Source organism: Gorilla gorilla, chromosome 9, assembly GCF_029281585.2.
Source record: "Gorilla gorilla gorilla isolate KB3781 chromosome 9, NHGRI_mGorGor1-v2.1_pri, whole genome shotgun sequence".
Taxonomy (NCBI): domain Eukaryota; kingdom Metazoa; phylum Chordata; class Mammalia; order Primates; family Hominidae; genus Gorilla; species Gorilla gorilla.
This window is the reverse complement of record NC_073233.2, coordinates 46,452,047-46,474,963: the sequence shown is the minus strand read 5'-3', so window position 1 is coordinate 46,474,963 and position 22,917 is coordinate 46,452,047. Positions and strand designations below refer to the sequence as shown.

At 38.0% G+C, this 22,917-nt stretch overlaps 1 pseudogene; it reads left to right on the top strand.

Annotated features, from left to right (window-relative positions):
* The first annotated feature begins 3,400 nt into the window (after positions 1-3,400).
* On the top strand, positions 3,401-19,217 carry LOC101154020 (zinc finger CCHC domain-containing protein 9-like; annotated as a pseudogene).
* The last annotated feature ends 3,700 nt before the right edge of the window (positions 19,218-22,917 follow it).

Below are 22,917 nucleotides of genomic sequence, written 5' to 3'. Positions count from 1 at the left end.
TTGCTTGATATTCGTGAACACTTCAGCTCTTTATGAGTCCTGTACATTTTCCTTTATTCCAATGTCACAATCTCCAAAGTTATCAGAAACCTGATTTCTCAAACATGATCAGAAATTGTATCTGAGAGCACTTGTCAGGGTCTTTTTTTTTTTTTTTTTTTTTGAGACAAAGTCTCATTCTGTTGCCCAGGCTGGTGTGCAGTGGTGTGATCTCGGCTCACTGCAACCTCCGCCTCCTGGGTTCAAGTGGTTCTCCTGCCTCAGTCTCCTGAGTAGCTGCATGCCACCACGCCTGGCTAATTTTTGTATTTTTTGTAGAGATGGGATTTTACCAAGTTGGTCAGGCTGGTCTTGAATGCCTGACCTTGCGATCCACCCAACTCGGCCTCCCAAAGTGCTGGGATTACAGGTGGGAGCCACTGCGCCTAGCCTAAGATATCAATGCTGCCAGCACCTTGGCCTTGAACTTTTAGCCTCCGGCTCTATGGGCAAATAATTTGTTGTTTAAGCCACACAGTCTGTGGTCAGAGTCTTATAGCCTATTATAAACCATTTTTTGAAAAGGATTAAAACCAAACAACAATTGTCTGTGAATAGCAAAATGTCCAGGGTAGTTACAGTTAGAAATAGGATTGACAAATAAGTTTGGTTATCTCTGTGGTTTACAATAATTTAACATAACAACCTTAATTATGATTGATGGCATATACTTAGACATTAGAATTTTAGAAATACTACACAGTTTGGGAACATATGTTATCATTATTCCCCAAGATATAACCTAAAGAAGATTGAGCATTATTTTGGCAAGACCATGTACCTAAACACGTCAAATAATCCTGTCTCCCTCTCTTCTCTGGACATTTCAGGGGCCCCCTGAAGTATTCGAAAAGCCACGTGTCAGGAAAGACTTTTTTTTTTTTTTTTTTTTTTTGAGACAGAGTCTCGCTCTGTCTCCCAGGCTGGAGTGCAGTAGCGCGATCTCGGCTTACTGCAAGCTTTGCCTCCTGGGTTCACGCCATTCTCCTGCCTCAGCCTCCTGAGCTGCTGGGACTACAGGTGCCCGCCACCATGCCCGGCTAATTTTTTGTATTTTTAGTAGAGACGGGGTTTCACCGTGTTAGCCAGGATGGTCTCATCTCCTGACCTCGTGATCCGCCTGCCTTGGCCTCCCAAAGTGCTGGGGTTACAGGCGTGAGCCACCACGCACAGCCAGGAGAGACAATTTTGAAGCTGAAGTTTGACTTCAGAAAGGCTGTTAAATGTTATAGGTTTAAAACACTTGATATTATGAAATAGAATTCCAGATTACCGTAAGTTATTTTTCCAAAATGACTCAGAAATTTTAAAGAAGCAAAAACCTTTTATAACCCTTTACAAATTTTGCTAAAAAGTGGATTAGCACCTTAGGAAAACCTTGTTATGCTTTTATTTCAATGCTCAATTTACAGAAAAACTATAAATACCTTTTACTGAATTTAGTCAATATGCTTACACAGCCTCTTCTGGAAGATTCATTTCCACCATTCTTCCACCACTTCTTTGAACCTTCAGCTTTTTCCTATTTTAACTTAAAACAATCCTTTTAGTTTACATTTCCATGCCTCCTTATAACCTTTCACTAAAAAACACATTTTACTGTTTTTACACACCTTGCATGTAAATCTATGTCTAGGAGTTTTCAGTGAACTCCTAGCAATTTTAACTTTAAGGTAAAACTTGGTAAGTTGCTTTAATTGTGTGCTAATTGCAGCCAAGGTTTGCCTTCTTAGTTAAGTGTGGTTAGTTCCATCTGTCCCCAGGCCTTACTAATGATGAAGCCGCCAAGTCAAATAGTTCTCAAAACCCAAAAAGCAGTTTGTAACCTGAAAATACTTAGCAAACCTTGCATGTGATCTGCATTTTACTAATAGTTTTTAGGGCTGTTTTTATTTCTGAAAGATTAAAGTCACAGGAACTGAAAGTTACCACAGATTTTATCTTCCCTTTAAAAAATATTAGATCCAAGTGCTTATCTTTCTTTAGGCCAAATTAATTAGAGCTCTTTTGACAGACATTACACACAGTACACACATAGACAGGCAGAAAAAAACCAAGTCGCTGGGTGGGGCGCTTTAAGAGACAGGGCTGGGGGCCAGGCGCAGTAGCTCATGCCTGTTAATCCCAGCTCTTTGGGAGGCCAAGGCTGGCATATCACCTAAGGTTAGGAGTTCAAGACCAGCCCGGCCAACATGGTGAAACCCTGTCTCTATTAAAAATATGAAAATTATCTGAGCGTGGTGGCAGGCGCCTGTAATCCCAGCTACTTGGGAGGCTGAGGCAGGAGAATTGCTTGAACCCGGGAGGTGCAGGTTGCAGTGAGCCGAGATTGCACCACTGCACTCCAGCCTTGGTGACAGAGTGAAACTCCGTCTCAAAAAAAAAAAAAAAAAGGAAAGAAAAAAGAAACAGGGCTAGGAAAACAAACATGCAGACATCTAAGCTGGGAGGGCTCATCCCCTCAGGCTGTATTGCTAAACTAAGCCTTGCCAAGCAGTTACCCGCCATGCCCTCAGGACGTAAAACAAGATGGAAGCTTGATTTCACGACAAAAACTTTGCAGCGAATACGGTGATAGTTGGGGGTTGGAGGGTGGGCGCTAGCCTGGTAAAACATCTTCTAAAAGAAAAAAAAAAGCTTTAAAAGTTAACTTGCTTACAGGGTAGCGAAGGGGAAAGAAAAGAAACAGTTTAAAAATGCAACCTCTTATTCATATGCAAGTGGTTCCTCCACCAGGGAGACAAGTTTAAGCTTAATTACTGTCTGATAGAGTTAAACCCCTTGGACAGGGAAGGGGAAGGCTGGGGCAGCCCACAGTGGCTGGGAACCAGCCAGCCAGCTGTGCAGGACCCTTGGGCCATGGGTCCCAGCCCCAGCAGGGAGCGGGGAGCGGAGGGAGCTGCTGCTTACCGGTGGGCCCCAAAAAAGGAAGGAAAAGGCCATGAAAAGGCCAGGGAGCTACGCGGGGTGGAGGCGTGGCTTCCCCCACACTCAGAAGTCTGAAGATTAAAAGGCTGAGGAGCAACAGTGAGAAGCTTTGAGTCCCCATTTCACTCAGGGCTTCTGGAGCCTCCACTTTGCTGCAAAAATGTTGCACGACTTTTCCTTAGTTCATCTACAGATGGGGTTCTTGTCCATCTCATGGCCATGAAAATTTAGGCTCGCAGACCAGTTTAAAGGATGAGTAAAGAAGAGTTTTACTGGGTGAAAAGGATAAAAAAAAAAAAAAAAAAGAGGGAAACAGATACTCTCTCAAGGCCAGAGTCCCTCCCCTAGACCACTTCCGGCCAGAGGGTTAGAATCCCAGGTTCCACATAGGAAGAGGAGGTGCCAGGCTCAGGCTCCTCCCTGCTGCAACGTCATGACCTTCCCTAGGTTCCACCTCAGTGGGAAAGCTGGTTGGAGTTTCTCCGCGGACCCTCTCCCACAGGCTGTCTCAGAAGGTAAAGCCAAATTTTAATTATATGGAGTTTGGATACCTATGGGAAATTCTACTAGAGTTGTCCAATAGGAAGCTTTTCTGGGCTGGTAATATTCATCTCACAGTCATCAATATAAAATTTGTAGTGAAAACTAATAGAGTGGGTGAAATCACCTACTATGCAATACAGCTATTTCAGTGGGAAAAGAAAGAACTGTGAGAAATAACATTTCATAAGTGTGAAGAGGAAGAGAAAAACATTAATTAAACAGCCACTAAAGAAATATTTGTTGTTTTTACTGTAGGTAAGGTGCTATGCTAGGCCCTGAGGTTATCTCTTTAAATATGAATCCCAGGCCAGAAAGAGAAAACAAGTGATACAGATAATTAATTGCAGCTGTGTTAACTGCTCTAAGGTAAAATTGCAGGGTAAGTGATACTGCAAAGAAAGGGAATTTCATCTAGTCTGGGAAGCTTTTAAAGTAGTGGAATTAGAGAAATTAGTGGTGATTGATATTAATTAGAAGAAGATATAGGACAAGTGAAGTTGCAGTGTAAGGAACTTAGACTTTATTCTATAGGCAATAAGGTAGTCATGGAGAAGAAAAATAGATGTGAACCAAAATTCATATCAAAATGATTAATTTATGAGAATTCAATGAGAAATCAGTGAAGTTATAAATCTCTAGCTGGGATTGAAGAAAGAAGAAGATGCCTTAAATTTAAAATATAAAATTTAAAATATATATATATATATATATATATATAGCAACTTTGTATTTTCTGACCTATATCACACAAGCAGCCCACAATTAGTATGCAATAAAGAGAATTTTCTGAAGAATCACGGACTCATGATATCTACATTCGGACTGGTTTATTGTGACTTGAAAAAATAGAAAACAAGTGCCTTTGATAAGTTTCCTAAATAGCTAACTAATCATTTTACGAGGTTCTTTCATCCCTTAATATAAAGTACAAATTGTGTTTAATGGAAGAACAATGAAACATGAAATTCAAAATAATTACAAAGTCCACTATGAGAATGAAGTTAGGTTATCATCTACTGAATAACTTATTAAATGATGTTACAATCTCAGAGAAAAAGAGTACAGTTGCAGTTTTCCAATGCAGTCAGATAAGAAATATAATGAATAGAAGGAATGCAGGCTTTTATATTTGTGATTAGACCACAGAAGAGAAATTCAAGGAAAGTAGTGGATGCTGCAGTACGAATAAATAAAACCTCTGGAGACCAGATTACAGGTAACCATCTTGCTGTGAACACCAAGGCACACACAAGAAGTGAAGTAATACACCTGTGCCATCTCAGGGGCCTGTCACCCAATATTAGGTGACATCATGTGTGTTATTAATCCAAGGCTTGGAAAGCCTTTTAAAATGCTTTGGTATTTGTTTCAAAAAGACAGTATTAAAATTGGTAAGTAATTGACCATGATTTCTAATTTTCTTTATAAAATATTATTCACAAGCTGTCTGCTTATGCTGGCATTGCAAAACATAGCAGTATATATTTATTACACAATAATAAATTTACTTATGTATTAATAAGTAACATTTTGAAAACATTTATGGAAAGAGAGCTGGAACCTTCTGCTGGGTCATGATGACTGGGTTTATCTTGCTTGTCGTGCAGGACAGAGAGAAACATGTCTATGCTAATCATTAAGCAATGAAAAAAAATAGAGTCATTAGCAGGTAATCTCACCTGGATCAACATAATAAATGTCAGAATTGGGTGGGGGACACAGGAAAGGCAAAAGAGAATATGATTTTGGCCAGGCACAGTGGCTCACGCCTGTAATCCCAGCACTTTGGGAGGTCGAGGCGGGCGGATCACGAGGTCCGGAGATGGAGACCATCCTGGCTAACACAGTGAAACCCCGTCTCTACTAAAAAAGTACAAAAAATTAGCCGGGTGTGCTGGTGGGCGCCCGTAGTCCCAGCTACTCCGGAGGCTGAGGCAGGAGAATGGCGTGAACCCGGGAGGTGGAGCTTGCAGTGAGCCAAGATTGTACCACTGCACTCCAGCCTGGGCAACAGTGCAAGACTCCGTCTCAAAAAAAAAAAAAAAAAAGAATAAGTTTTTCGTCACACACAGAATCTTAAAATCACAGTCTTTCAATCTGTAAGTCTAACACTAAATGGTTTGGATTCTCTTATCAGTTTCTTTCTGGTTCTTTGATTGGATGTTTACTAGCACAGTATCCGGGAGGAAGACTCTCATCATTCATTACATGCCTTCTGAGTATGTTACAATATGGAAAATTTAGTATTAGAATTTAGATAGGTTTTCTTTCTGGAGTTTATAATCTAGAGTTTCTATATTTTGATTGGTTACTTAGAATTTGGTAAGCACCTATGCTATGTCTGTTTGTATCCAGTGAATCAAATATATATAGTTTTTGCTTTTACCTTTACTTGGGTCCTAAAAACATAAATGCAAACATGTTTGCCGTAAAATTATTTGTATAGTTTTTTATTTTATTTTATACCTGGAAACTTTTGTTCAGCTGTCCCATGGCTATGGAAAATATTGTACTTTAAAATATTTACGTGCTGCCTTTAAGCATTTTGACAGATTCTGTCTTTACACAGCCATACCTTCCTTGAATCAATCCACACCCTACTAAGTTTGCCTGTTTGTCATTTTGAAACAGGAACAGCCGGGAAAGGGGTAGATCATCATCAAACCATTACATATTTTCTAACTCCAACTATTCACCTTTTCCATTTTAAATATTTTTACTAATTTAGTAGCCACTCAGACACTAGATACAATATTTTAGCCTTTATTTTTGGGTTCCAAATTTCCATTAAAATTTTTGACTTCTTTTAAACTGCATGACTTTTTTTCGTGATTATATACATGTGTGGACATAAATCCATGTGTACTTGTTCCACACTTATAATCTCCTTTCTTTTGCTACTGCCCAACACACATTTTATAAAAATTTCTTAGTGAATGTGTAGGAGAATAGTTTTTCTCTTCTAGTAGTTTCATAGTTTAAAACTCCCAGTTATATGCTCTTTATTCATTTTTCCACCTGCTTCTGACAGATTCAAAATATCAAAGTTATAATGGTACTGACTTTAAAATCACATTATTCATTAATATAGTTTCCCTTTTGTTCTGAAAGAAACAGTTGTTTCTCAATATGTCATTTGTATATCTACATCATTGGTAATAATACTTATTATTCATTATGATATTAATAACATTATTATAGCTAACATTTATTGAATTCTCAGCTCAGACCACTCTTAGCTTTATAAATTTGATTTTACATTCCTCAACTTTTCCGACTGTCCTCAATATTAACACTAAGCACTATGAGAAAAATAAAGAATGAGTCTGCAGATTCCACCCAAGGTAGGAAAATGAGGACCAGAGGTACATATTTTTATTTCCCTTCTCCAATGCCTATTCTTGAGAAATAGAAACTCTATTATACATTCTACTTACATAAAACAACCCTTTTATTAAATCCGGTTTAATAAATGTCTCTTAAAGAACTGAAAAGAGCCGTTAATAAATCCGTAACATAATTTCACACATCCTTTCTTAGGTCCATAAAAGAGAACATGCTCTACAAAGGTTAATCTCACACACACACACACACACACACACACGCACACACACGCAATCTGATCCTAAACTATTTCTGTGTCTTGGAAAATGTGTCTCAGAGTTGCAGAATCCTTTCAGTGACCTGAAATAGAGACCTTGACAATGTAGCCCTGAAAATCCATTATGAATGTAAAAAGAATAAATGTAAAAAGCAGAGTTTATGATTCTTGCAACGTTGATGCCAATTTCTCCTCTGTTCACATATTTCTAATGACTGTCTTAGTAAACAGAGCTGAGTTAATATGTGCTCTTGGGATTTCACCTCCTGGCCTCAATCATATTTCTGCCAAGTGGTATGTTTTTTAGTGTGAAGACTCTTAGAAAATGTCTAATATGATGCAGTTTACAGAGTTTTCAGTTCACATTTTTTTTCCTCTAGCTTGTGGGGGTCTTGAGAAATGGAAAAAGGAATTACATTATTCTAAAACATAAAGGGGTCTCACGTAAAGATGCAATAAATGTTAAAGTAAAATGCATGCGTCACTTAGTAAATACACCAGAATCGCGTTAATGCATTTAAAAGAAAACTTTTGCAAAACTTAGATGTTTTTGTTACATGCCTTCAGGCTCCTAGTCTTTACTCATCTTTTCCCTGAAACCACTTTTTAAGAGTCAGGTTTCAAGAGGCAGAATTTCACTTTTAAACAATTTAATTAAATTAGGGGTTTACAAACTATTAGCTGCCTACCAAAGACCACTGCTAGTAAATAAATTTATTGGAACACAGCCATGCCCATTTGTTTATGCAGTGTCTATGGTTGCTTTAATGCTATAATGACAGAGTTGAGTAGTTGCAACTGAGATTGTATGCTTCAAAAAGTCTAAAATAGGCTGGGCATGGTGGCTCATGCCTGTAATCCTAGCACTTTGGGAGGCCAAGGTGGGGGGATCATCTGAGTTCAGGAGTTGGAGACCAGCCTGAAAAACATGGTGAAACTCTATCTCTACTGAAAATACAAAAATTAGCCAGGTGTGGTGGAGCATGCCTGTAATCTCAGCTACCTGGGAGGCTGAGGCAGGAGAATTGCTGGCACCCCGGAGGTGCAGGCTGCAGTGAGCCAAGATCGCACCACTGCACTCCAGCCTGGGCCACAGAGCAAGACTCTGTCTCAAAAAAAGAAAAAAAGTCTAAAATATTTACTATTTGACTCTTTATAGAAAATTTGCCAACACTTTGTGTAGAAGATGGAAACTAGTCTCTGCCAATTATGAGCAATTATTAACACAGTATTAAATGATTTGTAATAGTTGGGCTTTGAAGTCCCATATCTGCATTCTTTAAGAATACCCTCCTTCAGCTGGGCACGGTGGCTCATGCCTGTAATCCCAACACTTTGGGAGGCCGAGGCAGGCAGATCACGATATCAGGCGATCAAGACCATCCTGGGCAACATAGTGAAACCCCGTCTCTACTAAAAATACAAAGATTAACTGGGCGTGGTGGTGCATGCCTGTAATCCCAGCTACTCGAGAGGCTGAGGCAGGAGTATTGCTTGAACCCAGAAGGTGGAGGTTGCAGTGAGCCGAGATCACACCATTGCACTACAGCCTGGCGACAGAGCGAGACTCCGTCTCAAAGAAAGAAAAAAAAAAATGGATACCTTCCTTCCACTGGCTACACTGCTTGTTTGTAATTATAAGCTAAAACAGCATGGTATTTATGAGTAAGTAAAATTTCACATTAGACACTCCCCTATCACTTAAAATATTGTCTTTGAGATTCCTTCAGTACTTCTTTGGTTGCAGAATTTATTACCACCTTCAGTATTTTTAATTGTATCTGAGTGAATTAACAAGAATCTCATCAAAAGAAATATAGTCAATGAGCTTTAAGATAGCTTCCTTTTTGTTAAAAAAAAAAAAAAACACACACACACACACACTGAATGAAGCTAATTTCTCTTATATGTGAGTGTTCCCTAGAAACTTTCACACCATCTTATGCTGTACTTACATGTTGATTAGATGCTTCACTTGCATGTAATTTTCCTGAAGAAATATTTATTTTGCTGTGTTGATGATTCTTTTTCAACTAGAATTATTAGGGGAATATAGTCGGGCCCTAAAAATAAAAGATGACAGGTGTTCAGGCAACCATGACAAATTTAAATGGCATGATTACTTCTCTGTGGTAGATGATTTGTTTTATTGTCTGAAATAACACAATTACATTGCGTTCTACTTCCATCTATAGTTACATCAAAGAGAAGATAAAAGAATAAATTAAGCTTGTTTCAAGTACATTTTGGATAATAATTGCAGAGGACTTGAAAGTTGGCAGGCCAGTTGAAATGTGCCCAAAATTCACTAAAACTAATATCTAATATTTTGAGGATTTTGACTTGACATATATTTTAACTTTCCATCTGTTTTCCAAGTGTTTTTGAACAAGCTCCAAATCTCCGTTTAGAATAATGAGGAATAAGAAATTTTTTTCTTTGCCTTATAATCCAAGGGTATAGATAAGAAAAGCTCCTACCCAGATCATTTCCCCCTAAAGATTCTATCCTTAGACTTTGCTTCCCACTTAAATGTCTAACTCATCCTTTCCCAGTTCTGATTCTATATTAGAAGCACCTTGTGATGTTCAAAAAAACAGTGACATTCAAGCCCCGTGCATACCTCAGCGGTTTTGATTGAGTTTATCTGGGGTAAGGCCAAAACAGCAATTTTTTAAAAGATCCCCTTGTAATTCTAATGTACACTAGGGTTGAAAACTGCTGCTCTGAATGCCTTAGTAACTATATAGGTAGATCCTATGAAATGACAAACCCAGGGGACTATCAGTAGGAGCCAAGTATGAAGTTTCTGATGGAGGTTTGAATGAGCTTGAAATAGCAAAGCAATAGATGGAAATTTAGTTTCTCATACTGAATGTGAGTAATTAGAATTCACTTCCCAAATTAGTATAATACCACACAGGCATACTATTTGTCATGTGGTTTCACACTTAACCAATACCTGCTTATGGCTTAATGAATATAAATGAATATGAATATAAACTGACTGTGCAGAGGGTAGTAATCATTTGTCCACTATGAGCTTTTATCATAATAATGAATTTAAATGGCTATCATAATTCTTGAGGCTAGAAGTAATTAATAAATTTCAGACTGTGAACATAGATGGGACCTAGGATATAAGAATAAAAAAAGTTATTATTTCTCATCAGTGGACATCTTTAAGAATGAGGCGGTCATATGCCTTTCCCGGAATAAGAAAGGAAGAAGCTTCAGTGAAGACAAGAGGTTGAATTTTGTTGATAACTGTCAAGGGTTCCTCCTATCATGTGTGTCTCTTGGGATAGAGGGAAGATAAACAGTGTGGCAGAGTGAAGTACTTCACCTGTAGCTTTAGCTGGATGGTCCAATCTTGTGACGAGGCTCTTGGATATTTCTAGGGAACATACAGTGAGAGTAATGACCTACGGGGATTATAGGCTAGGGGATGGAAATAAGAACTCTCCAAACCAGTTTGATTCTTTCCACAAATGTAATTAGGTAAATTCCAAAATCTTGATATTTTGTCTTTTATCAAGAAAAAATTAATCCATAAGCCTGAAAGTCATTTATTCATTCCTTTATTCAATTCAATCTATAGCTGTTTTCTATATTTTTTCCCAACTATACGTCATTATCAATATTGAAATTTCTAAAATGCTTAATCCTATTATTAGTCTTCTTTCCTTCATTTCTTTGTTCATTTCTTCTCTTTCCCTCTCTTTGTCCTTTTTTAAAAAAAAATCTCTGTTCTCAGTTTTTCTCTTTTTTAAATTACAAAATTAATACATCCTGTTATAACAGGAAAACCAGTACAATACAAAGATATGTAAAGATGACAATTATCATTACCCATCTGTCCCAGGTGATCAACATTAGAAGCTTGGCATTTTTCTTTCTGCATGATTAGTTTACTTAAGCTGTTGCCACACTTTTCTTTTTCTATTTCCTTCAGGGGCAAGAATATTTCCTAGAGCAGCAACTAAGCAAACAGCTCTATAGTGAAGTACTAAAATTCAGGCTCCTAGATTTAGAATGCTTGTTTGAATCTTTCCTCCACTATCCACTATAAAGGAAGCAACTTAAGCTTGAAAGATTCCATTTTTTTCATCTGTAATATGAAAATAATAGCCTAACTTCATCATAAAGAGGCTGTGAGGATTTATGTGTGGTAATGCATATAAAGTATTAAGATGTGATATGGCATCTAGACAACTACAAACAAAGGATGATTTTTATTACCAATCAGCTTTTATGCTGATTATCTCATGCATTTTAGAAAAGAGAACATTTCCAAGTTGTTTTTCTCCAATCTGTGCGAGAAATATTTTCCAATGTGCTAAGCCTACAGCAAGAGCCCACAGGAGCTGAGTGGGACCAGAGCTGTTACAGATTTATTTCAGGGAATTGCTTGACTTGAAGTTGAATGTGAATGGGTAATTTAAAATCATTCTGTGTAGCAGGACATTGAAACTAAAGATAGATATTGGTGCTGATGGCACTACATCATGACTGTTTTTCAGATATTTTATGTACAAGGGAGGGGTTGGGTGTGTGTGGGTGTGGTGATGTGACCTTCTCACCTGCATATATAAGCAGGTCCAGGGAGAAAGCAATGACCAGCCAAATCCCAAGTACTCAAGTTATTCTTTTTCTCAAGCCTTTTCTTGAGAAAAGCTTGTACATTACCTTTCAGGAGAGATAGGCATCAATTGCTAAGTCACTAAATAACTGTTTTCTGTGGCTAGGTATATATCTTATACTCAGTGCTAAATATATAGTAGAGTCTCAATAAATACAAATGAAGAAATGGATGAAGAAATGGATTAATGACTAACTGGATGTTTGAATAAAAGTTGTGGTCCTCCCATTGCATTCCTCTTGTCTGCTGAAGAGACCAAGAAAGACCACCCAAGGCTGTGCTTAAAACATATTTTTAACTGGCTGGGCATGCTGGCTCATGCCTGTAATCCCAGCACTTTGGGAGGTTGAGGCCTGTGGATCACAAGGTCAGGAGATTGAGACTAGCTGAGACCATACTGGCTAAACGGTGAAACCCCGTCTCTACTAAAAATAAAAAAACAAGATTAGGCATGGTGGCAGGCACCTGTAGTCCCAGCTACTTAGGAGGCTGAGGAGGGAGAATGGTGTGAACCCGGAAGGCAGAGCTTGCAGTGAGCCAAGATCACACCACTGCACTCCAGCCTGGGTGACAGAGTGAGACTCCAAAACAAACAACCAACAAAAAAACACATTTTTAGTGTCAATGAGAATGTTTTTAAGACACCCTTATTCTTAAATTGTCTCTAAGTTTCCTCATCTTTAAATTGAAGCTCATACTTTCTCGGTGTTACAGTGCATGGTGTACTTGGGACAATGTGTGTGTAATTTTTTTTCATATTATACTTATTAAATGGGTAATTATGAAAATAAAATAGAATGTTAGGATGCACTAAAAGTTAAGCTTTATATATTCTGGCACAATGTGAAAGGTTACAAAATATTTGATAAATGAATGAATGAAAGAATAAATGGGTGGGTGAAAACATCTTGATAAAATTAAATTATGGCCCAGCTTCTGCTAATTCACACAAAGTCCAGAATTACTGGTGAAGGATGACTACACACTTATACGAGGTGTCATCACACAATAGCTGTAGACTAAATCTATCCACATAACCCTGGTTGATCTGTTTGCTTTTTGGTATGGCTCCAGACAAAATTAATAGAAATGTGTTTCCTCTCTGGCTAAGTACCTACATTATAACCTCAAATTTGCTTCTTCATTCACAAAGCCTGAAATATTTAATATGTGCTCTGTATAGGAAATGTTTTCTAACTCTCACTGTACTATAGACTCCAAGACTGCTGGGCTAAGTCTGATGTTATCTACTTAGTACCTCACTCTCTGCCTGATTTATTATTGAGAAAAGCTTGTACATTACCTTTCAGGAGAGTAAGCACTCCCTCAATGACTCTCTAATGAATGAATAAACAAATATATAAATGTATTCTTCACTCTACTCCCAATGCCATATGCACTAATCTTCAATACAGAAAGTATTTGTTATCAGAGTCCACAAAAACAGACATTTTACATTTTACTAAGATGGAAAAAATAATTTAAAACTTATAACTACATTATTAAATGCAAATTGTTTAAAAAACATTTTAGAAGCATAGTGTGTATAATGATAAATTATTTTCTTGTTATCTGCAGAGGTAGAATGTACTTCTCCAACTTATGGTTGAGATTCTAGTTGGTCTACTTCCATATGTGGATATTGCAGGAAAGATGATATTCACGGGCTGAAAAGCCTTCTTGTCAGGTAAACTCCCAGGATGGAGTTTACCTGGGAGCGTTTCTCTTTTGGCTGGTCCTTTCTTTTGCTCTTAAAAAATTTCAGGTGGGGAGAACTGCATATCCAACTATGCTAACGAACCCACAGAGGAGTCTTTCAGCTTCACGCTGTGTAGTATTCACAGTGTGGAAAGACTTTCACTTAATACAATTATTTGGTCTGTAAGAGCCATGTGACTTAAAGTTAAGTGCTTTCAAGATTCTCAGTATAAGTAGAACAGTGTCGATTTAAGTTTATGTGCCCTTTATAGCTCTTTATAAACTCTATCAGCCTCCATTTTTATGTTTCTTTCTCCTTTGGTTTTTGTGGTTGAAAATTTCCTTTTGCTATTTTGTCTGATTTCCTGTAGTCTTTTAATATAAATCACTTCAAATCTTTTTTTTTGAAGTAGGTAGGATAACCAGAATTTCTAAATATGATATAAACTATGTTTATAATCTTACTCCTGAGACATTTCTGAATTAAGTAATTTTTTTCTTCCCTGAATCAATCAATGTATGCTTATTTCCCAGTCCCCCTCCACAATATTCATGGTATTCAGGGTAAGAATACTAATGGAAGGCCACAAACCATATTTCTAAATAGCTAAAAGTTATAAATAAGCTAATATACTGTTAAATAAAATACATTCTGTCTCCCTACATTGACAAATATGTGCCTTTATTCTGGCCTGGAAGGCAGGTATGAACTTAGCTTTCTTGAGCTCTCAGAATGGAGTGACTCAGGGAGGGTCATGCCAAACCCTTGCCACCCTTTCTTCTCCTCCTGTTCCATGCAGCTCTTGCTGGAAACACCAAGACACAAAATCTCCCACCTCCACCACAATGCCCCTTGGCCATCCTGCAGGGCTTTGACTGTGTTATAATCTGTCTTAATTTGACCCAGAAATGTTTGGGCAAACAAATCTCAAGCCCTAGCAGACTAGCATGTGGACTAACATGTGGGTACAGGCTCTAGTGGGCATGTTCTTTCGATGCTGTGGTTTCACCCAGTTCGTGGCATAACCAGAAGAAGGCCAGGATGGGCCCTCTAAATCCACAGGATTTTGGCACAGTCTTCTTTTATTCGTGTAGAAGGGAAGTACTTTGTCACGTAATGGAAAGAACATTGACTTTGAAGTAAACTGTAGCTTGAAATTTCAGCTCAGCGTTTTAAGACTGTGATGCTGGTGAAGTTGCCCAAACTGTCCTACCTTTGGTTTCCTTATCTGCCTACTTTATTATAATTTCAGTGAGAGAGTAAACAAGATAATGGATGCAAAGCATTGGCACAGTGTTTGATGTCCAGTAGATGTTTAAAAAAAAGTTGGTTCTTTTTACTATTGCACAACTAGTAAATATTTAGTAAATTATTGACTTTTTTGTTGTTGATTTCATTTTATTGATTATAAATCTTTACTCATACCCCTCTGTAATTCACAGGAGGTGGCTTTAGTCTTACTAAATCAAAAGGCTGTTTCAGTTTTTGTAATAATGTGAGCTGAGGTTCTCTTCTGGAACTTCAGTTTTCATGATTGTGTATATAAGTCCTGGCATTTGACTGGCTTCATCTGCTTACTTCTCACTTTTTGATAAACTGATACCCAGTTCGGATTGATATCTGGCTTCATTGGGACCTGTTTGATCTTGGAATAAGAGCCCAATAATAAATCAATATTCCAAGGAGTCTTTTGGGTTTGATCTAGGTGAAAAATCTCTTTTATCATCAGGATTCTTTGATGTAAGTGACCATCTGGTCTTTTGATGTGCCAAATGCCCAGAATGGGAGAGTCTCAACAAACTAGCAAGTCCAATTTTGGCTTTCTGGAGGTGAAGAAGTAAATGACTTTTAGGTAACTGGGAACCACATACATATGTGAATCAAGACTGTTGTTTCTTTCTTCTTTTGTATCCTCAAGTTGCTCTATCAGGATATATCAGTCAGTAAACCATTGGTTTCAGATTTATTTCTTGTAGTTATTTTATTTTCCTGTACCTTACAACTCATTTTGTATATTATATTATGACTAATAACCCCCTTTTAGATTTTGCCAGTACTTTTCACATTTATTAACAACAATGACAAAAAAAGTAATAAATATACATTATGGACTAGGGTGTATAAGGCATGGAGATATAACTGTGAAAAATATAGAGCTATGATCTAGTGGGAGATGCTCATGTTTATATTAGGAAAACTATACAGGAAAGACTTCTGTCTCACACTTAGGGGTACAAAAAACACTCTGAAGAAAATAATACTTAAAGAATAATAGAATGAGGGTGCGTGGAGAAAGAGAAAGTAGAGGGAGGAGGAATGAGAAAGTAGTAAATAAAAGGAGTTGGAAAATAGAGGAACAGAAAATGTTACAGGGGGAAGAATATGTTTTGTAAATCCTTGATGTGATGGGCAGTGTATAAGCTCTCTGTGGTTGAGTAACAGATTATGTTTATACTTAGAGGCTAGAAACAGCAATAACAACAAAGACAGTTTTCGTGCATCAAGAATCCAGGCATGTACTGGCTGGATCCTCTGGCTTCAGGGTCTCACAATGCTACAGTTAAGTTGTTGGGCAGGGCTGCAGTCATCTCTAAGCTGGACTGGTAAGGAATTCACATTCAAGGTCATTAATAATGTTTTCACCAAGTTTCAGTCTTTCATCATTTGTTGGGCTGAGAGTCTCAGTTCCTCTCTATTTCATCTGGCTGTTGATCAGAAACATTACTTCCTTGCTACATGTGCCTCTCCATAGAGCATCTCACAGTTCGGTAGCGGGCTTCCATTAAGGCAAGAAACGAAAGAGTAAGGCAAGCAAGATGGAAGCTAGAGTCTTCTTGTAACTTAATTTCGGAAGTGACATCCCATCTTTGCCATATTCTCTTTGATAGAAATGTGTCACTAAGTCAAACCCACACTCAAAAGAAGGGAATTATACAACATCATGAATAGCATGAGGCAAAGATTTTTAGGGGCTGTTTTAAAGACTGCCTACTATAGGCAGTAGAGTATATTTAAGGAACTGACACTACTACTGTATATTTGGAGCATAATAGTGATAAAGTGAAGGGAAATTAGACTGGATAGCAAAGCATTAGCCAGATTGCAAAGGGATTTAGAAGTCATGTTAAGGATTTGGTGTTTCACTGTAAGAGCAAGAGTTTAAGCTGACAATGATATTATCATATCTGCATTTTAGAAAGTTACTTTGGTTGTAGTGTGGAGACTGGGATGTGCTGGGTTGTGTTTGAGGCTGCTATGATAATCTAGCTGATAAAAGTTAGTGGCTGTTTAAAGCATTAGAGTAAGACTAGAAAGAAGTCGTTGAACTCAAGAGATTATCTGGTCACAAATTCAAAAGATACAACAGAGTATATATTAGGTGGCAAGGGAAAGGTGAATTAAAGATGAAACTATTTCTTACTTGAGGAAATTATTGAAATGTAGTTTCATTCATTAACTGTGTTTGGGTGGTAGGTAGAGTCATTACTCTTTTGAGATCTGTACAAATTTGAAAAACTGTGAGACATCAAACTGAAGATGGCCAGTAAACATTTGAAAACATGATCCGGAGCTCAGAAGAAAAAACTGGGTTATAGTTAAGGGATATAAAGGTCACGTGAATCTTAGTTGGTACTTCATTGATTAGAGTGTATGAAATTCTAGAGAGAGGGATCAGCACCAGACAGAGGTGTTCCAGCGTGGAATGTTTTGACAATAGCAAGTAAAAAGGTGGATTCATGTGGGAAGTAACAAGAAGGAGGCTGAAAAGGGGCCAGGTTATGCAAAGCTTTGAAATCAGCAGTTAGACGTTTGGACATTTTTCCTTAATGAAAATTGGAGACATCGTTTTGTTTGTCGATATGTGTTTTAAGAATGGGAACGACATAATTGCATGTATTATAGATAAGCAGTTTGTGTGTGATTTGTGTGTGTGTGTGAGGTGTTATAGGAGTCTCTGTTCATGCTCATATAGGCCAACTAAAGACTAGATCAACCATATATCCTCTTTTGATGTTGCTGATGTCTGAATAAGCTCATTGGAACACTGGTTCTCTAATTATTGACTGTTTCATCAAAAGAGTTGTTATCTTCAATATAGAAAATGTCACAATATTTTTAAGATATTGAATGAAAATGCATTTGCTATCAGCTTATTTTTCTGAAAAAAAAAAAAAATAGAACACAGAATTCCTGTATACCCTTTACTCACCTTTTCCAAATGATAACATTTTGTATAAATGTAATTATCAAAACTAGGGAATTAACATTTATGCAGTTTTATTTTAAATTTTGTCAATTACTCATGTAATATTTTTTTGGACCAGGATTCAATCTGGAATCCCAATTTTATTTGCAGATACAGTGATTAAATAGTATCATAATAATAATTACATTTTTTCTTTAAGTCATGAAAATTTCCATTTTAATGTATATACTGATATTGTAATGTAATAAAACAGTATATTTGTTTTGGATGCAATTTTGCTTTACTTTAAGCAAATAAATTCCAGTAGTATACAATTGACTTAGCCTAACTAGAAGCCTTAGAAATATAACCAGTGCCCAGGGCTAATGCAAAGAAAACAGAGAAAAGGCAAGGATAATCCAACAGGACCAACCACAAAATGTGCTTAGGGTTTTAGATTTAGTAGTATGAGAATGGTTAATACCTTGAATAAATGAACACAATACTTCTGGGAAAGCAAAGGTTTTGGCAAGGAAATTGGAAGTATTTCTGTTCAAGTTTTTGCTTCTCAAAATTGGTGAATTAGCTTTTAAAATTTATTTTTGTTATTTATTGCTTTTTAACTTTTCATTTTGAAATAATTTTATACAAAAGTCACAAAAATATAACAAGAAATTCCTACCTCTAGTGTTGAGTGCTATTGCTGCCATAGGGGGTTAGGCTTCTCTGGCTTGCTAACTGCTCTAGGCGGTTCAGGCATAACTGATAAGGTACCTCCAATGAAACTGTGACCAGGTGGGCACAAGTTACCACCACACATAACAAGAGACCCTTGCCTGCAACATCATGGGAGGATACGAAAAGTCCTTTGAGGGACAAAATCTGTCAAAGCACAAACAACTTGAAGCCAACAGGCTCTCCCTTGAAAATGATGCACCACAAGCAAAACAGAAAAAGAAAAAAAGAGTACCTAAGTGAAGATGTGAATGGATTCATGGAATACCTAAGGCAGAACTCACAGATGGTTTACGATGGGGAGATGATAGCAACGATCAGGCAGTAAGGGAATAAATTGCAGTTGCTTTAAAGAAAGACAGTCTTACGGGAAGGAAAACAATGAATGACAAGCAGCAAAGAGAAAGACAATGGTATGTTTCCATTGCAGAAAACCTGGTCATACAACTGCAGATTGCCCAGTTGCCCTAGAAAATCAAGATACGGGCACTGGAACGTGTTCTGGGTCTGGGTCCATGGATCGCAAAATGATCAAGGGCAGGGCTAAAGTAGCCCTGGCTCTTAATTAATTTCCTTTTGTAAAATGTTTGTTTGCGGGGAAATGAGACAGCTGTCCAGATCTTGTCCTGATCATCCCAAAGGACTCTGTGCTGATGGTGGTGGTTGCAAACTTTGTTGCTCTGTGGAATATCTTAAGAAGGATTGTCCTGAAAGTCAGAATTCAGATTTTGGAATGGTCACAGTTGATTGCTGGCCAAAGGGAGTGAGTGCAGACTCTGAAGAAATTGGGTGACTTAAATCACAGAAATCCAAAACAAAGATACCTAAAATTGTTATTTTTTGATAATGAGTAAGTACTGTTGCTACTTACAACCTCATTGTTACTTTCCAAACAGGACATACTTCACAAATTAGAGCTGGGCACCCTTGGAGTCAAGCCTTTATTGTAGGTGTCAGTATGATCGAGATGTAGTCAAAAACAGCTTTGTGTATTCTGTCCATTGAGAAGTACTTCTATCACTGTTTGGAGAAAATCACTGAAGGAGACAATAATATTAAATAGAATTTTCTAAAGGAACATATGTTTAACTGTTACAACTTAGACATAACTAAGTGGTGATATAACTGATTGTAACAATCATCTTTTTGAAAATGCAAAATTACACATAAATGTGAATCACCCCTGAGCAAAGATACTGTTTTGCATTTGGAAATGAATTTTTCTTTGTATTATTTTCTTGCTTCAAACTATCAATTTATTATTATAATAGTATAAGTTGCACAAAATCTTTGTTTAAAATATATTGAATGAAAATCCATTTATCTGATTATTCTGGGAAAAAAAAAAAAAAAAAAGAACAAAGAGTTCCCAATTCTCAAATACTCTTTACTTAGCTTTTCCAAATGGTAACATTTTATATAAACACAATTATTGAATCTAGGAAATTAACATTTATTCAATTATATTTCAGATTTTGCTAATTATCCATGTTCATTCATTCTTTCTCTCTCTCTCTCTCTCTCTCTCCCTTTCCCTCTCTCTCCCCCCTGCTTTCTCTTTCTTTCTTTATTTAGACCAGGATACAATTCTGAATTCCAATTTCATTTAGTTTTCATGTACTTTTAGGTTCTTTTAATCTGGAAAATATCTTCCATCTTCCTTTGTCTTTCATGACTTTTATACTTCTGATTGGCTAGGAATTTGGTAAAATATTTTCAATTTGTCTGATTTTTCTGGTAATTCATGTTATTAATTTTTGGCAAAATATACCAAGAATAATGTGTTCCCTTAAATGCTGGGATTTTTGAAGGATCCCATTTATTAATTATTAGTCTTTTTACCATCAGACTTTTAACAAATGGAGAAATAGTCTTTGGAGTTACATAGGGATCAAAACATATGCTTTGTTATTTATAAAGCTGAAGTAGATAATAAACCTTAGACTTGATTCCTTTCTCTTCTGAATTGAGTTATCATTCAGGCAATGGCATAGCAGATAAGTAAACCCAGATGCCTTCTTATGCAGAGGCAGGGACTCTCCAGGTATTTTATTGTAAGGAGGAGAAGAGCAAACTCGAATACATTACACTTACTCAGTAAAATCTATGGGCCAATGCAAGTTACACCATGGTTTTCATAGTCTTGTTTGTGCTGCTATAACAGAATACCACAGGGTATAAATCAGAGTATGTCATCCAGTTTTAGGGAACAGAAATTTATTAACTCATGGTTCTGGAAGCTGGGAAATCCAAGATCAAGCTGCTGGCCTCTGGTGAGGGCCTACTTTCTATGTCATGTCATAGGAGAAGGGCAAAAAGAAAGAGTGAGAGAGGCAAAGGGGGCCAAACTCACCTTTCCTTAGGGAACTCGCTACCATGATAACAAACCCACTCCAACAATAGCATTAATTTACTTTGCCCTTGTGGCCTTATCACCTCTCATTTGGCACCACCTCCCAACACAGTTGCACTGGGGATTAAGTTTCCAACGCATGCTTTTTTGGGGACACATTCAAACCATAGCCTTCTGCCCCTGGCCCCTAAAATTCACGTCTTTCTTGTGTACAAAATACATTAATTGCATTCCAATAAATTCAAAGTCCTATTTTATTCCGGTACCATCTCGAAAGTCCAAAGTCCAGAGTGTCATCTAAATCAGATATAGGTGAGATTCAAGGCACAATTCACCCCGAGGCAAATTCTCCTCCTCTTGTGAGCCTGTAAAATCAAAACAAGTTATCACTCCCAAATGACAATGGTGGGACAGGTATAGGATAGACATTCCCATTTCAAAAGGGAGAAATAGGCAAGAAGAAGGGGATAACTAGTCCCAAGTAACAACATTAAATCTTAGGGCTTTAGAATAATATTCTTTGACTCCATGGCACAGTGGGGTGGGGGTTGGGCTCCCAAAGTTGTGGGCAGTCCTGCCTTTATGGCTCTGCTGGGCTCAGCCCATGCAGCAGCTCTCACATGTTGTAGTATTGTGCCTGCATCTCTCCCAGTCCAACACTGCATACTGGTAGATCTATAGTTCTGAGTTCTTGGGGGTGGCCTCACTCCCATGGCTCCATTAGACATTGTCTTTATTGGGACCTGTCTGAGCTTAACTTGTTCTCATTGACTCCACCAGGCATTGCCTTAGTGGGGATTCTGTGGTGGCTTGTACCCACAGTTCTGCTGGGCACTGTTTTAGCAGAGGCTTTCTGCAGCAGCTTTACCCTTGTAACAAGTCTCTGCCTGCATCCCCAGGCTATCTGGAACATCCTTTAAAATCTAGGTAGAGGAAGCCATGCCTGCACAGCTCTTGCATTCTATGCTTCTGCAGAATTAGTACCACGTGGACACTGCCAAGCTTTATGGCTTGTACCTTATGCAGTGGCTGGCGAAGCTGCACCAGGTCCACTTGAGCATTGGCTGTGGCAGCTGAGAAGCACTGCACTGGAATTTGGAGAACAGAGACTTGAGATGGCTTTGGACAGCAAGCCCCAAGTTCCCAGTGGTGTCCTAGTGATATGGCTCCAATGAGTGGAGGAACACCAGGTTCTTCGTCTCGCGTCAAATTGGAAAAAACAACACTGACACATGTGGAGTGGTTTTAAGGAGTGGAGAGTTTAATAGGCAGGAAAGAAAGGAAAAGAAGGAGGGAGAAGCTCCCCTTCACAGAGACAGAGGGAGGGGAGCTCCAAAGCTGAGAACAGAGACCCCAGGTGTGGCAGAAACCAGCCAGGTATATGTAGAGGCTGGAGGAAGTGGTGTCTGATTTGCATATGGCTCGGGGGATTGGTTTGACCAGGCATATCATTCATGTAGCCCGTGAAAAAACTGCCCCTCCCACCCTAGCCTGGAATATGCAAATTCAGGGCTCCATGATGTTCTATACGCTTGGCGATATGTGGGGGCAGCCATGTTGCCAGGCAAGGGCAAAAGGACAACGGTGGGAGTCACCATGTTGGGTGGACCTAGTTTCTAATGGTCGGCATTTGAATATCAAAGGTTTCCAGCGGGAGTCTAAGAGCCAGGGCTTTTCTGCTAGACAAGAAACGTTTCTGGAGCCGCTTTAAAAAGAAATAAAAACTTTCCAAGGGCCCCTTTTTCTATCTGCCTAAAATAATTTCTTAATAATTCCTACCACACTAGTTCTCTCTTTTGATACATTTCCTTCTCACAGGCCTTGGCACTCTGGGCCTTTGATAGTAGGGGCAGCACTGGTGATCCCCAAAGTGCCTTTGGGGTCATTCTCCCATTGTCCTAATGAATAGCCTCTGGCTTTGTTCTATCTAGATTAATTGCCTTATCAAACAGTCCTTGGCCACACTGTTTCTTCTTCTGAAAATGCCGTTTCATTTTCACAGGGCCAGTCTGAGAATCTCTCAAATCCCTAAATTATATTTTCCTTTTAATTATAAACTTCACCTTTAAATCATCTTTTTCTTCTCTCATTTTGCTATATGTAGTTAAAAGAAGTATAGAACACCCAGAAGGCCTTGCTGCTTAGCTCTTTCTTCTGTCAGATATCCTCGTTCATCACTCTTAAATTCTGC